This window comes from Pygoscelis adeliae, unplaced genomic scaffold, assembly GCF_000699105.1.
Source record: "Pygoscelis adeliae isolate BGI_AS28 unplaced genomic scaffold, ASM69910v1 Scaffold78, whole genome shotgun sequence".
Lineage (NCBI taxonomy): Eukaryota > Metazoa > Chordata > Aves > Sphenisciformes > Spheniscidae > Pygoscelis > Pygoscelis adeliae.
In genome coordinates, this window is record NW_008825409.1 from 3,041,285 (window position 1) to 3,057,535 (window position 16,251).

Consider the following 16,251-nt stretch of genomic DNA (forward strand, 5'->3'; position numbering starts at 1 on the left):
AGTGTTTAATCTCTAACTATCCCACTCTGTTCAAACATGTGTGAACTGAGCTTTCTGTCTGTAAGTTTTCAAACTAATTTGTTAACATCCTCAGGAGTATGAACTCAGCAAAGACTCGATATCGATATATGGCAGACCTACTGGAAATCAATAGCCAAACTCTATCAGTTTCATCACAGCGCTCTCATTTCCAGAGAGGGCCATTTAACTATTAGATAATTTTCAAAGTGCTGAGTAAGAATTTTCAGGGACTTGCTTGGCATGATCAGGTATGTGAAAAAACATCTCATTACTTAAGGGAATAGTTGGAGTTTTTAATAAAAGGAGATGAGAAAGAGGATGACATTTTAATAGGCAGGGCTCCACATGCCCAGCTGAGAGGACTTTTACTAGGAGAATTGATTCTAGGTCAGATCTGTTACATCCTCAATCTAAATCATGGATTTAAAGCCAAATAAAAGGGGATACACCGCTGGTCCCAGAAACACAATTTCCCATCTGCTGCGATTGAATCAAGCTCCAGAAAAACAGGTATTTGTAAGTTTACTGTGTTTTTCTGCTAGCTTGTTCTGCAACAAATCTGTCCAACAGCGTGTAAGATTTTTAACGCGACAGCTATAGTAATGTGGTCATTACTCTCTCTTTTGCCATCAAGCTACTGCGTTCAAATTGCCACTTACAGAGACATACTAGAGCTCGTGTTAAGGTAATGAGCTAAAATGCAGGTTGCAGCTTACTGCTATAACACTGAGTTTAGTGGGAACAGTGACCCAGTTATTTCCCTAGCTTCTCAGGTGTTACCCACTCATGCTGAATTGAGCTTAATGCACTGCAATGATACTACCTAGCAACATAAAATCTTCCGTTGTTGAATCTAGACTCTTTCAGACTTGATGTATCATTGAATCAGTTATTTTTAGGGCTGACAGCCAGGAAATCCCTGTGACAAACCTGACCAGGTCCCTTGAGATGCCTGGTTAGCCTAATTTGCAGTTGTACTGCTGCAGTGATACTTCATAGATACATGGGTAGTCAAATTAAAGGAAATTGAAATCCAGTGACACACAGCATAATCGTTCCTTGGAAAGGCACTGCTGATACACCGACAAATCACTTCCTTGCGATTGCACTGGACATCTGTGTATTTGCCTGGCAGGCCAATACCACACTGTTTCTGCTTTGCAATGACATTTTCCTTAGCAATCAAGTTCAATTGTTTGATAGACAAGAATTTCCAGCATGTTTCCACTTGTTTTGTAAAGTTAATTCATAAAACAGGAGTTACCAGATTACTGTAAACAATTCTAGCATTAACATACCTCCCAGATAACCACCTGTGTACTACCTACTAATCTGATCAGGATCCTTTCCCTAGAAAGGAAATCTTGGATATTACTTTGATGGTCCTTAAAACCTCAAGGCTTGGCCACATGGTGACAACGGGATGCATTCACACATAAGTACTCAATGGCAAAGATCCCATATGTTTCCATTTGACAGCAATCAGCGGGGGACACACCGGGCTTACGTCTGTTTTTTGCAAATCACTTTTTCTTCCAGAAAGTAAGAAGGACCTTCTGCAATGCCTTTGCTCTAACTGTTGCCTGCTGGCCATGGCAGCTGTGGTAATATGGAGCTAGTCCCTGCGCCCCTTGCATCTGCCACGCTGCAAACCTTGTAAAGCCTCAGGGCGGACCACTGCAGTTGCACCAGACCAAGGCTCAAGCCAGCTGATTATTTGGGTGCTGCCTGTAGGTGTCAACCTCCTGTGCTTAACAAGCTAACAGATGACAGTGTAAGGAAGAAATACCATCCAGAAGCAGTCCCGGAGAAAAGAAGTGATTAGAAAAGCTATGTTTTGCTTGCCATTTAACTAGTAGAAGGACACTTTATGTTCACTTCCTCAGCCTGCAAATTTTCAGGGCTTATTCGACTCCTCAAAAATAGTCAGTCAGCCCTGGGAAGTGGAAGTGTCTGTACGTGAAGGTACATACCGTGGCAGCTTTCTGCTGGAAGTCAGCACAACCACTAGCTTTGAGAGAAACTGCATTTAAAACACGCTGTTTCCTGCTCAATAGAAAATGGCATTTGAGATGCCTGTGGGCACTTTTAAGCCTGCATGCTGCTTTGGACACCTTGGGCAAGTACAAAACCAAAATACTGCAGTTGTAGGCTAAGCCACACAATGCCTACACTGGGTACTTACTGGCTACCTGTGACCCACACAACCTTTGCACACATCCCACAATGGGGCATTTTAATACTGCTTTAATAGTGCTTCTTGACGCAAGCAGGCAATCATCGAGTAGCTGCACTGGCCCTTGGAAAGTGAAGTCTTCAGCCAGCCAAAGGCCCTCCAACACACCTGATAGCCTTTCACCCCCAGACACAAGGACAGTCCAGAGCCTGACATGCTCACACTAATCAACTCTAATTTTCCACCATGGCACCAAGAAGTCTCTGAAAGGTCTGTTCCAGGGATACTTGCTGCCAAGACCTATGTGAAGCATGGTGTATTTTCTTACGTGGCCTCCAATGTGATGACCTACCTGTTAAATGATCCCTTCACGACCCCCTGTGGGCCTGACCTGCCTGTAGCAGCTCATGCATGCTGCTACTGACACGTTAAGTGTCAGGTATCGCAACAGGAAGGGTTTCAATGAAGACCATGAATGACTGTTTCACAACTTTCAAAATACCAGAGCTATTCAGAAAGATTTCATTTGTGATTAACTATGATGATTACCAAAGTGGGAGATCCTCATATCTTCGTGAGTGAATTATAAAACGTGTTTGCAGGGCATGCCTTTTCAATTATTTAAATAGTAGACAGCTACACTGCAAAGAAAATAACTGTAAATCTCAAAACTGAGAGATTGCTTAACAGGAAAAAAGAGCAGCAATTCATCAACTTTCTTGCTTCCCTTTGTGAAGCCATGGGAGTTTTTGCCAGTCACTGGTATCGTTTTGTTTCACATGATGTATACAGATGGCACAGCAATGGGAGCAATAGAAACAAGTTTCATATTTCATTCACGAGTAGGTGAATCACTGTTCATTTGAATCACTGTTAAAAACTTCACGAAGGCTTTTCTGGGATTTACTGGGCTTTCGTTCAGTAGCGAAGATGGACACAACTGCTTTCTGAATCAGTTTCAACAGACATGCAGCTCTGTTAAAATCCATGGGGCAATCACACTATTAGTTCAAACAGGACTAGATGTCGTAAGAGCAATAAAAGAGGTAGAAATATGCTTGTGCTAGCTCAGAAAAAAAAAAAGCCCTGGTATCATCACTTTGCAAACATAGGATGTTGCGATTAGTTCCCAATTTCCACCCTAAATGTTACTGCTTTGTTAAAAGAGATGGCTCACTGAGGCAATATACATACCCACTGGCTCAGTAAAGTGATGTTTTAACAGTTCTGAGATTAAATCAGTATTCTTGAATTTCATAGCACTGAGTATCAAAACTTTTATTAAGTTAGAAAAAAAAGTCATACTGTGTTTTTGTATCACGTGCGAGCCAATCTATAGAGAGGAAATGATGTTAGCATCTTCTGGCTGAAGATAAGATGTAGCCAGCAATGTAAAAGGAAGAAGAAAAATTATAAACCTTTTCCCTCTGACTCACTTTACGTTATACAGTGGAGTTTGGCAGTCCCTTTCCTTTTTATCTCTTTCTATTTAGACAATCGGAAATGTGTTACAGACCCAGCCAAACAGACCACACAACAGGCTGCAAAACTCATGTCTCATGGAAGGGCTCGTCCCAGTTGTTAATCACTTGCCAGGAAAGGCTTAAGCCTTTACATGGAATGTTGTCAGAAAGTTCATTGACTTAGAGACCAAAGCAATAGTTGCAAAGTTCAGATTCAAAAATTTAGGATTTTTTTTTTTTTAAAGGAAGAAAGTGAAAACAAAATTGACTAAAAACTCAGGGCCATATAGTTGCTATTCAAATTTAAAGGACAAATGGGCACTGGATTTTTAACTAAAGATTTACTACAGCCAAAGCCTCCGAGGCCTAATCCAAGCGTGGACATGGCCTCGTAGGCCATGTACTCATTGTGTTGATACGACACAGCCAGGCGGAGCTGCAGCTAAAGAAACATGCGGTGCAACGGGTGTCCAACCCGCTGGTGAGAGGTGCACAGAAAAGCTGAGACCCTTCTTTCTTGTGGGGTGTGAAGATGCCCCCGACTTCAGATCTAGTGCTGCGGGAACAGCCAGCACCTGCAATGCGGCTCAGTTTCACGTTTCACAAGGGGATAAAACCACCCTCTGTTCACAAGAGAAGGAAAGATCTTCCTGGAATGGAAGATTTTATATATATATAAAAAAAGAAAGTATATAATATCTAGTGTATATATATAAAATAACATATTATAATATTATATTTTCCTTGTAGTAAGCAAGGAAAAGGAAATATAAATATTAAGCTTAAGAGAATCTTAGAATAATTTAAGTTGGAAAGGACCTAACACCGCTTGCCTTCTCATCTTAGGTGAACAAACCCGGTTCCCTCTTCCTCATATATCATGTGCTCTCCCCCTTAACCATCACAGTGAAGCTCCGCCGGACTTGCTCCAGCAGGTAAGTATCTTTCTTGTACTGAGGAGCCCAAAACAGGACCCCTGAACTCCTGATGCAGTGTTATCAGCACCGAACAGGGAGAGGCACTTCTTCAACCTGGTGGCTATGCTCCCACCAACCCAGCTCCGGATGCGGTTGGCCTTCTTTGACACAAGGGCACACTACTAACTCTTGTTCAAATTCATGTTCCCTTATTCAGAATGAGTAGACAGAATTAAATGGTGTGATGCTAAAAGGAGTATCTATAATTTTCCCTGATTTTTAAGAAGAGTTACCAGGACTCAATACCCTTAAAAGGTATTTTTCAAGGGAGAATCACAGGCAAAAGAAGACAAGAGGCACAAAAAGTGCCAGTTAAAACCTGCCATGAGAAAATTTAATCCTAACAACATTCACCTTGGGCTTGTAGCGTTACTGCCACGGCCATCAAAAATAAGTACAGGACAAGTTTACTTTATCTATCAAAAAGTTAGATGTGCATAAAGAAAAAAATGTTGAGGTTCTCCTAGGATTTCTTACAACATTACATGTTCCGTATATTTCTATATCTGTTGTTCTCAGCCTTTGTCTCCTGTTCAGACAGGGGAGCCAGACCAAAGCACAGCTTTGGCTTACACGTTTCTGGATGAAGCTCATCAGATGGGCAAGGATAAAGTTGAAAAGGAAAAAAAGAAAAAGAAAAAGCTCTGTAGCGGAGCAGTGATGAAAAAGATCTTCTAACATTTCCAAATGATAATTTGGGATTCAACCAGAGTTTGCATCCAGCTCTTTGGTTTCCTGCCATATTTGTTGTTGCTAATAGGTCAAAAAGCTCCTTCAGCACCTGGTAAAACTACAAATATATAAACACACACACACACACTTCCACATACACAGAGACTAGTAGTTATATTAGAAGAATATATGTACTAGAAGAAAAACCTTGTTTTCTCTATCTACTTGTTTGCTACTAGCTTACTGTTTTACTGCTGGTTTACACGGTTTGCCTGTAACGACCGCGCAACGCAATCTTATCTTACTAGTGCTCTGGCATAAGGTATCTGTATTTTGTGGCAGATCCCAGAACTATGCCAGTTTGTTTGCTTTCTTTCCCTGAAAGATAAAAATGCACCTGGAACACTTGTGCCCTTGTTCTCAGAGCAACATCTAACCTTGAAATCAGATTGAAATCAGAAATCTAATATTGAAAACAGATGATGAGGAGGAAGGACAACTGGATAATGTTATGTTGGCATCCTTTGCATAGCACAACTTCAGTAGAAATTAAGGTATTTACATCCATAAAACAGGATGCGTACAAAGCAGGAGGCTGATCTTATTTCTTAGTCAGGTAGTCAGTGCCAGCTATGTGTGTGCATGACATACGAAAGCCCTTTGCCAAGGATGCATATCTGTAGCCAGTCCTTTAGAAACATAATTTACCTGACACATACAACATCCCAGTATTTTCTGATAAGTAGTAATTTTCTCGAAATCTCTGGAACGATGCCATTTCAGTATTTCACAAGCTGTTCATCCATATTTACGTAACAAGGGTGTCTCCACTGCAGCCAACATCTTACTGGGCCCTTCTCGCATCTGGACGGCAGAAAACCAACCGGTACTGATTTCAGCCAGCCAGCACTGGGTGCACAAGCAGGGAGAGCCACCTCCGATACGATGGCTAGACACCACCTGTTCTCAGAAGTATGCAGGTGTGACTATACATGGGAAAGAACCATACCGTCTACAGCAAGAGCGAATAGCTTTGTAAATATGTTGTACAGCGTTTATGTAATCCAGACAAAAACCTATCAGAATGGGGGTGTGGGGGTGTCAAACAAGGAGAAAGACATTGGGGAGTAAAACATTTGGAAACCCCTATTACTAGGATTTGCAAATGCCTTAAAGAACAAAGAAACAAACCAAGCCCTTTCTATTCTCTGACTCTCTTCTCCAAAACTGACATTTGAGGTCAATTACTTCATTCCAAAAGGGGTGACAACTCTATTTAGTAATCCAGTTCCTTTCTATTCATAGCTCCTGAATGCGAGAATGATCAGAAGAATGAGATCCTTCTGCGCCACCTGAGCCAAGTGTTTCTAGTCAGCTTAATTTTCCATCTAAACTTTAAAGCAGCCTCTTTTAAGGAGAATGATGAAAAATTTAGAAGTCTAAATAACCTACAGAACACCACAACACTTATCAAACGAGTGTAATTGCCCTTCTCTAGAAGGGAGAAAGAGTTCCTACGTGCTGGGGCCTTAAAAGCTGCTTTCGAAGCTGCAGTGAAGACATGCCAATTTCTCCACTTTGTTATCAGAGAGGCAACAACTGCCCAAGTCATGGGGGGTGTGGGGCACGCGGAGGTATCGCAAAGCTGAGATGGATGGGAAGCAACAGTTAAATACAGTATGCATGAAGTATGTAAATACCCCATTCTAGGTACTGAATATTGTGTACACTCAGGCATTTTATTTCATTAAGACTGTGACTATGAAATGATTTATGTATCTGTGGGCTGATATACCAGTAACGCCAATAGGAATGTGTATGACGCCATGTCTCTCTTAAGCATTGGAATTTTTATTAGTTGGCATACATTAAAATAATGCTAGACCCCATTTTAATATTCAGCCATTTTTGCTCAAATCTTCAAAGAGGGATGCTTAAATAAGGCAAATTAACTGTTGCTAGGTGCTTTGCAGGCTCAGGACTGAATGCGCGGACATTGCAGAAAGGTGAGTTAGATTGAGATGAAAAACCCTATATGCTCAGGTGTGAGAAGCTAAAAAATTATCAATTAAACAAGTCTTTTAATTCTGAATGTCCCTTTAAGCTTTTCTCTCTGCAGAGCAGAGCATAATGCTAGGGATGGCAGAGAAATGCATGCATTTATTATTCTTAAAATGAAATTTCTCAGAACTTTGTAAACGTACTGGATAATTATTATAAGGTCTGCGCACTGTTACATATGTGGTGTGTATCTGTCATTTATCTGCGGTGAGATTTCTGACATGAAGAGAAAGAAGGCCATTAAAAAGAAATTCATCTGGCTTACCAACAAAACACAGGGATGAGCAAGTAGTGATTAGTGACTGGTCAACAGGAAAAAGAAAAGGCTCATGCCTGGAAATGATTATTTACATCATCAATCATGGTTCAGAAGCAGAAGGGGGAAGAATGAAAAAAATCTGTACACAGAAGCAGGCAATTCATACAACAAAACAAAACATATTATAGGCCAATGCGGCCCTTGGATGAATACATGCAATTCTGATGGGAGCTTTAAAAGAATATATTGGGGTTAGAAATCGGCCCTGTATTAAGCCATTTGTAACGAACTAATGATGTAGCTACATTTCTCATGCAGCAATCACCACGTCATACAGACATTGTTTAAAAATCGAAGTGCTGCATATCCTGGAATGAGACAGGAGATGCTACAGGGTTTCTCGGGTGTTCCCCTCTCCTCCTTTTGCAATACCAACTACTATCTTCCCATGAGGTGGGGAAGTGACTTTCTCATCCCATGAAATACTCTAAAACGACATTTTTCTTTGTTTTACGACAGGATGAATGGAAGACCATTCGCAGGTTCGCAGAACAAAACACAAAGTGAGAGAAGCCTTTTCTTGTTTTCCTTCCCTACAACCAGACCGATCCCCTTGGTGTCTCCTGTGAGAACTGTTCACTACGTGAAAATTACATATAATTGTTCAGCCAGAAAGGAGGATGGGACAAGACATGGAAATTACAGGACATTAAAGGATCAAACTTCTTTAGTCTCAGGTGACTTTTGAGATGGTGTCATAACACCTTTGCCAAGGGCCCCAACCACAGTGCTATTAGGTATTCCCCAGTTTTGAGCGTCATTCTTTTTTGCTGTTTCAGAAATTGCTGAAACAGAAGGGTTTGGTTTCAATTAAATTTTTAGCTTTTTCCATTGCAAAACACAAAATAAAAATATTTCACTGGAAATTTGCCATCAGCCTGTGTCCAGAACAGGAATTATGCTTCACTTGTAAAGATTTACAACTAAGATTTTCTTTTCTTTCTCTCTACAAATTGTGCAGTTTCATCATATTCAACCTGTTGATGCTTTTATTAACCCTTCCCAAACACTGGTATCTTCTAGGACTCCAGCCAAATGAACGCCATCAGTACATCTAGACCTGCCTTCTGTGTCTGCGTAAGGATTGTGATTATATTATCTTAAATAAGGTATAAAACACTTAGCTTGAGAGAAACGACAGTAACGTGAGAAGCAATTTCTGCTAAAACTCATACTAGTATGTAATGTGCTATCAAACAGCTTTTGATAAAGAACAGACATTTTTCTTCTCTTTTTTCTTCTACAAACATGCACCTCAAATTGTTTACATATAGCAAGGGTTTTCAAGCATTTTCATGTTATGGATCATAGAGTAAGATTGTCTAGTAAAATCTGTTCCTTTCATTAGATAACATAACCTTCGTTGGGCACAAACTGAACTAGCCTTATGCAAAAAGAAAAAAAAATACTATGACGTATATAACATCATTCTAATGCAACTTAGCATCTGGAAACATACAGTCTGACTAGGCGGTTTTTTGGTAGTTACTGCAAATGCATGACCCTAAGGTCTATAGGTCACAGACAAAGTAGTTTAAGAGTATGTCCCAATTTTTAAACAAGAGGGGTCTTTAGGAATTAGTCATATGTCTATTAAAATGTGCATTTCTGATGAGCAGAATGAATGAAAAAACCTTGTCCCTCTTGAACACTACCCTGATGATCTGTTCAGCAACAGACATAACAGTGATCTTTCATGTTTTGGTAATAAGAAGATAAGTAGGTAATAAGTAACAAGATATGAAATGACAGGGAATTAGAATTCCACATAATAGATGAATCTGCAAACTAAAATCGATCACAAGAAGAGGGTGTATGTACCTACATATGAGAAATATGATTGAGGCCATTTGGCACCTTTTTTTTTTTTTCTTCTTGTAATGATAGAAGAGTTGCATGCTGAGCCTTCCCACCAACCCTCTACATCGATGTATGATGTTAGCCTTGAACTATGCTGTCCTCAACAGATGGTCACTGGGCTGAACCTCTGGCAACAGGAAAGGTTTGGGAGAACGGCAGTTTCAGCAACTTCTTTTCCTTGGGCAGGGCCAAGCTGGTATTTCCTTAGCTGTGTTCCAAAAAACTGGGAGAGGAAAAGGCTTCTTATAAACTTAATTGCAGACAGGACTTTCTGTTCACTCCCCTTTCCAAAATCCCCTTCATATCACACTATTCTAGCTTTCATTATGCGGCTGAGTGACATTTTGGTTTGTGAAGGCATCTAATGTAATACAATGTCACTGTACTCAAGACAAAAGGCTATCAATTTTCAAGAGAGAAGGGATTAGATAACTTGCTAATACTTCAAAATATACAAGATAAGTTACTGATGTGTTACGTATCTCATGATCTGCATTTAAGGACCTGAAAGCCATCTACAATTAATCAAGTCATGCAACAGTTCTATGAAGCGGGCAGCAACTCACCGCATTTTACAAATGGGAAAGCTGAAGTACTGTGAACTTAAAAGGCAAATAGAAGATGTAACATTGCATCTCATTTCCTTTTTTTAAGCCTCCAAATAAATATCTGACTAATGTGCGTTTTCAGAAATACTTTAAATTCCAAATGCAGGCTTTAGATTTAAGATTAAATCACTACTGTAACATTTTCATGAGTGATTAGAAACTATGTAGAAGGAAGTCCATTTGCTCCACATCAATTTTCCATACCAAACCACTTCCTTCTGAGACCCACCTCCTATCATAGCCAGACCTCTGATTTATACAGGCTGGCCTGTAGGTGATGCAATAAAGACTTTCCTCATGACACCAGCAGAGAGTGCTTCACAAGCTTCAGACCTGCAGTACATTTGATATGGGAACTGTGTACAAAGCAGCATCTCAAAACTTCAGTGGCTCAGGTGGAGCTCAGAGGTGACCCTGTCCCTGCCTGTGAAAGTCATCACCAATAAAATGTGTGGCTCTGCTGAATTATGGTCAAAGCCAGAGGAAAACAAAGAAATAAGGAAACTATCAGAGTACCTTCTCTCAGAGCCTCCTTACAAAATTAAACCCACTCAAACACACGACAGTCATGAGGAGCACTCCATTTTCACCCTTGTTTCCTTAGAGAGCTGTGCCATCCCTCCCACTGTTCCCTTGTAGACTAACTCTTCCCTGTAACTGTGGGATCTGCCCACTGAATTCAGTCATATTTGCAGTAATTGAGCTATGTTCCTACTCAAATTGAAAACTGCATTACAAAAGACCCCCAAATCAGCATTCTCATCAGAGAAAAGGAAGTTTCCAGCCATTTTGAAAGGGAGCCAGCTAGAAAATTAGTCTTCATGAAGCCTTTCACCAGCCACACCACAGGCTGCCAGCTGTACCAAAGACAGGCATGGGATACACGGCAGAACTGATGGTACCAAGAGCATGTAGGATGGGAAGGGAAAAGCAAAGAAGGAGGAGAACAAAGATGATAAATTGCTTCATTAGTTCTACTGCTCATGAAACAACTTGCTAGAGTTAGTGGCCTTGGCGATGTCCCGTTTAAATAATATCAAGGTTGAGTTCAAGGGCCCTAGGGAAAAAAAGTATTTGAGTCTGCAAGTACAGTGGAAAACTCCTCTGTTATTATTCAGTGGTTTTATGCACGTGAAATTTGTTCTTTCAACAGTTCCATTAAAAAGTACTCATACTAAATACCAAAACTATGGCTGTGTTTAAATAACTTCACCTGAAAACCCCTGTAAGTTTAATGATATGGTTGGCAGTCCTTTCGTGACACTGGACAATCTCACGGACAACATTTCAACAGCAAAAATCCAAAATCAAACCAACCTATGTATAAAATGTGTGGAAGTGGTTGACGATAGTGTGTTAATAAAGAGTCCAAACTATAATATATTATCTATCACAACATCTTTCTTAAGCAAATAGTTGTTAACAGGTTATCCTTTTTAGGCACCCTAAAAAGCAACATACTAGAGGTTTGAACTACTGAAATAATAGATCTGTTGAAAGAACAAATATACATAAAACCATGGAACAAACCCATCACAAACTCCTCTTGAAAGAATAACTAATAAAGTAAAACTAGAGAAAGGAGATATATATGTATATATTCCACTTATTACTGGAACGGTAAGAGTACTAGTATTTCATTGTATGTATAGACTGAAAATTTTTCTCTATTCTCAAACTTCTGAGTATTATCAGGCACAAAAAGGAACCCAGAAGCAGTGGTTTGACTGCAAAACCAGACCCATTTATTTGCCTTTGGACAACTTGCCAAATAAAGTTAATGAACAAAGCTGCTTTCTAAGGAGGATCTAAACATGATGGAAGCAGTCACATTTCTCCAGCAATCACTTATTTGTCACAGCTTTCCCAAGTCTGGAAAAGGTGACTATCCTCAAATCGAATTCACATCATCAGTATAGTCCAGATGCTTTTTTCTACATCCACAGGACTCCATAACGAAACCAAAAATGTAACTGAGCCTAGACACATTCCCAGCTTCCCATGTAGTGGGTTTCTGAGCTGAGTGGCAGCATCTTCCACACAGCCAGCATTTAGAAACCTTAATTATGGGGGCACAAGTCACTGCATATCAGCTAAGGCACTGCTGAATTACACAGCCCTAGCAATTTCACATTATTCAAACTCCCTCCTTCATTGAAAGAGGACAGACATGGAGATATTTTAAATTTTGGTTTTCATAAATGCTAGCAGGTATGCAACTTCTGCATACAGCTGGAGAATGGCAAGATTATGTGATGTTATTATGGTAGGCAACAGCTCTCTCACATCACAGTGATAACTATTTTTGAAGAGATACAAAGTTCAGTGTTCCAAGGAGATAATGTAATTTCTCTATCTCAGGCTACCTCCTTCCTCTGACTTGTATCAACCAAACTCATCACAACCACCCTCAATTTTACAGCAAATCAAACAAACATACAAACTGAAAAGTTATATGCTTGGTTTTGAATCACAGAAAGGAGAAAGAGATGCAAAGAGACCCCTCGGACTCCTGTTTGGATAATAAAAAGTGTTTCTATACAGCACTCCTCCTGGTAACATGGGAATGGCTTCCCAAGGCCAAGTTGGGGTTAACTCTAATCACATTCATGTTCACTTGTGTTCTAAAGGTTTGCAGGCTAGATAATGTCAACTTCAGCTTCATCAGCATCCTTGAGGGGACTCTGATGTCCAGATTCATCACCATGTCCAGATCCCAACTCTAGTTTGACTAAAAGTCAATTTCTTTGTTATGACCCATAAAAAAGATCTGGGTTTTACCGTTTTCTTCATAGTATAAGGCATATGTATGTGGGTATCCCTACAGCAGAAAAAGGAGGAGGAACCTTCGGTGATTCACAGAATCACAGAACAGTTGAGGTTGGAAGGCACCTCTGGAGGTCACCTTGTCTAGCTTCCTGCAGAGCCACCTAGAGCTGGCTGTCCAAGACCATGTCTAAATGATTAAATGTGAATAAATAATAACAGCTATATCAAGAACATGAATAACAAAACGGAGACCCCTGGATTTTTATTTTAAAGCACTCTTCGCTTTTCAAAGCCTGGCATCTGCAACTTATTTTCTGTCTCTCTCTCGCACACCCATCCACCCGCCCCCCAAACACACATATACTGAAAGGGACATCAGGGTGCAAAAAGATCCATAACACTTTTTATTTTCACCAGATCACAGTGATCACCTAATTTCGGTATAACAGAGCATGCATTAAGATTCAGATGCCCATCCAGATACCCAAAACGTACTTTTCAGTTCACAAATCACCTGAAGACAAGACCTTTTATGCAATGAGATTCTAGTAGTTCTCTGCACACCCGGTGTGGTCTGGGATTACGGTACTGGGATATTGTAGCTTAAGTGACTTAATTTTCCCAAGCACTTAAGAGAATACTGAGTGGCTTGCTAACGAACCTCCTATGACTCACAGAATTTGTGTTTCAGTTCCTCATCAGCACCACAGTGACAGCAATCCTTACTTTTGGTCTAGTCTGACAGCAGACCAAAAGGGTTAGAAACATGTTTTCTATACAGCAGACTCAGAACATGGTTATGACAAGTATTTAAGGCTCAGAAACTCGTTTTCAAAACTGACAGGTCCAGCACGGCTTCTGAGCTCACACACGTGTATGTGTACAACTCTCCCTACAGCCTGCTTTCCTGGAAATCTGCATGTGCAGCTCAAAGATGAACCTGGACCAGGTTTCTTATCTCCCAAGTGAGATAACAGAGCCTCAGAAGTACCACCTCAGAAGCATGCTCCAAACTCACCTGAAATGTGACCATTCTTGCCACAAGTCTAAAAATATCAAACAGCAATGCAATAAGATAACTGAAATCAAATATATGCCTGTATATTCCTAGGAGGCTGTAGCTACTAAGCTACAGGTAGGTTTGCGGCAGTGGTGACCAGGACAGGGGAGCAGCTAACACAGCAGCAGAGACCAGATTTCTCTTCATTTGACCCTTCCCAGTACCCTGCTCTGAACCTGAGGACTAAACACAAACCACTGCACAGTCAGATGTGCCTTTGTTGTGGCACTATTTAATGCGCATTTCAGTTTTGTTATTGTCAGAATGAAACATATTTGAGAGGTAGTATTTGAGAATTATTCAGCATCTGGGACTTGTATAGATCTTAGCCAAGTAATTGCCATGGTCATTCAAAGAGCTGAACCCACAGAAGCATGAGATCATAATCAGCAGTGATTTGACTTGCATCATAGATCAATTTTGGGCTGTTGTTTCAGTTCTTTGGAAAGAAGGAGAGAGAGAGGAGAAGAAAAAAAAACCCCAAGCCTTTCTTTTTCCTGAAGTAACCACAACAGATTACTTCCACTTTCTTCTGAAGTCAAGAGTAACTGTAGGCAAAATCAGTAAATACAGTGATGCCCTAACGAGGGGCAGCAGTTCACAAAAGCAGTAAAATAAACTGCTGTAGAACATGATCCTTTGTATCCCAGAAAGCTCAACTGAAGTGCGCTGCGGTAGCTGTGTAATGTCTGATGGGAATGGTTCCTATGGATTTAGCCAAAAGAAAATGTAATTGAGATTTGACCCTTTCAGCTCAGTAGACTACAATTTTTGAAGAGGTGAGTGTATTTAGAGTACTAAAATCACACCAAACTCTTACTTTTGGTGTTATTTTTCTTGCTTTTAGAAAATGTTTCATGGTAGGCTCTCAAGGAACATTTACTTAAACATCTAAATAGCTCCATAAAGGATATGAGAAGTATCATTGAGCAACTGTGTGAAGGGCATGAAAGGTATTATCATGGTGATCATGGAAATACCAGAAAAAAGTATTCTTTTAATCTTCCAAGGTACTGCATAGGCACATTTCCTTTCATAAAAGTAAAACGTCTCACAATATCTGAAAGAATATTTTCGGTGTCCATATATAGATTTAGTTTTACAGTTCTTGGCTCTGAATAATAATAATAAATAATAATAATAATAATAATAATAATAATAATAATAAATAATAGTAGTAGTCATCATTTTCCCAATGCTACAGAGCAAATTAAGAGTCTTAATAGCCAGTCTCCTGCTTTAACCAGGAAAATAAGATCTCAAAATGTGGAAGGGACTGGATTTCAGTCTTCCTGCCAGAGATCCCTCTCTGCTGCCTCTGAGTAGTAAAGCAGATCTGCCTGCATGCAATATGCCAAACTAAAAACCTTTGCAAGCTGAAAGTCCTACAATTCCTTCCCATTACTGAGTCATAATTGTTTCTAACCCATACATCCACAGCACAATTCATAGGAGGACCAGTGCTGCTCCAGTTCAGCATAACCAAGTACAACTTGTGCTCCGAAATCTCCTGTTTAATTGAAACCTGAATATTTCCTTCGAGCTCCTAGACAGCCTCCCACAAGTGGGCATTGCCAGAGCCTTTCATACCCATGTGTTTAGGATGGTAGGGCAAAAGCTAAAAGGCAATTTAAAGTAGGGAGATGAGCAAGGTTAATTGAGTAACAAAGTAAAGGCCATAGGCTGAAATCTGCTACAATTTCACAAATAAATACTTCACATTTGCAGCCCAAAAGCAAGCTCGGATTCTGGTCCCCCTAGAAAAGCAAACATGTACGAAGACTACTTTTAAAAACGGAGGCAGCCAGCAGCTGCAGCTTAACTATTTTCTAACACATCTTCCCCAGCTGTGGGGGTGGGACCAGGCTGTGCTCGCCATGCTCTTCGAAATCCGTGCTCTGGCAGTATTCCTCAGCAGGCTGCTGGGCGATTTCCCCTCTGGCACCTTGGACTAATGCAGACAAAAACATAAATAAATCTCAAGACATTTGAGAATGCCGTCACTCCAACTAAGCTAGGTGCGTTAAAAATACGTGGGGCCAAAGGGCACAACTCCAAACTACAAAAAAATCCCCCAAACCGAAAATGTGTTTCATCAAATATGCAGAGAGATTAATTAGCTGCATCATGCTACAAATATTTGATACTAAAAGGTAACAGCTGTATGAGGGAAGGACAGTACAACTCGCTTCGTATCAATGACCTGTGCTAGGTATTAGGTGGAACAGCTGTTTTAAAGCATGCAGTCCTGCTCAACATCGTATT

General features: G+C 40.3%; 1 protein-coding gene across 1 annotated transcript in view; it reads right to left on the reverse strand.

The window, feature by feature from the left end:
• FHOD3 (formin homology 2 domain containing 3) overlaps nucleotides 1-16,251 on the reverse strand; it is a 377,261-nt gene that overhangs the window by 132,965 nt on the left and 228,045 nt on the right. The gene's annotated exons all lie outside the window — the stretch shown is intronic.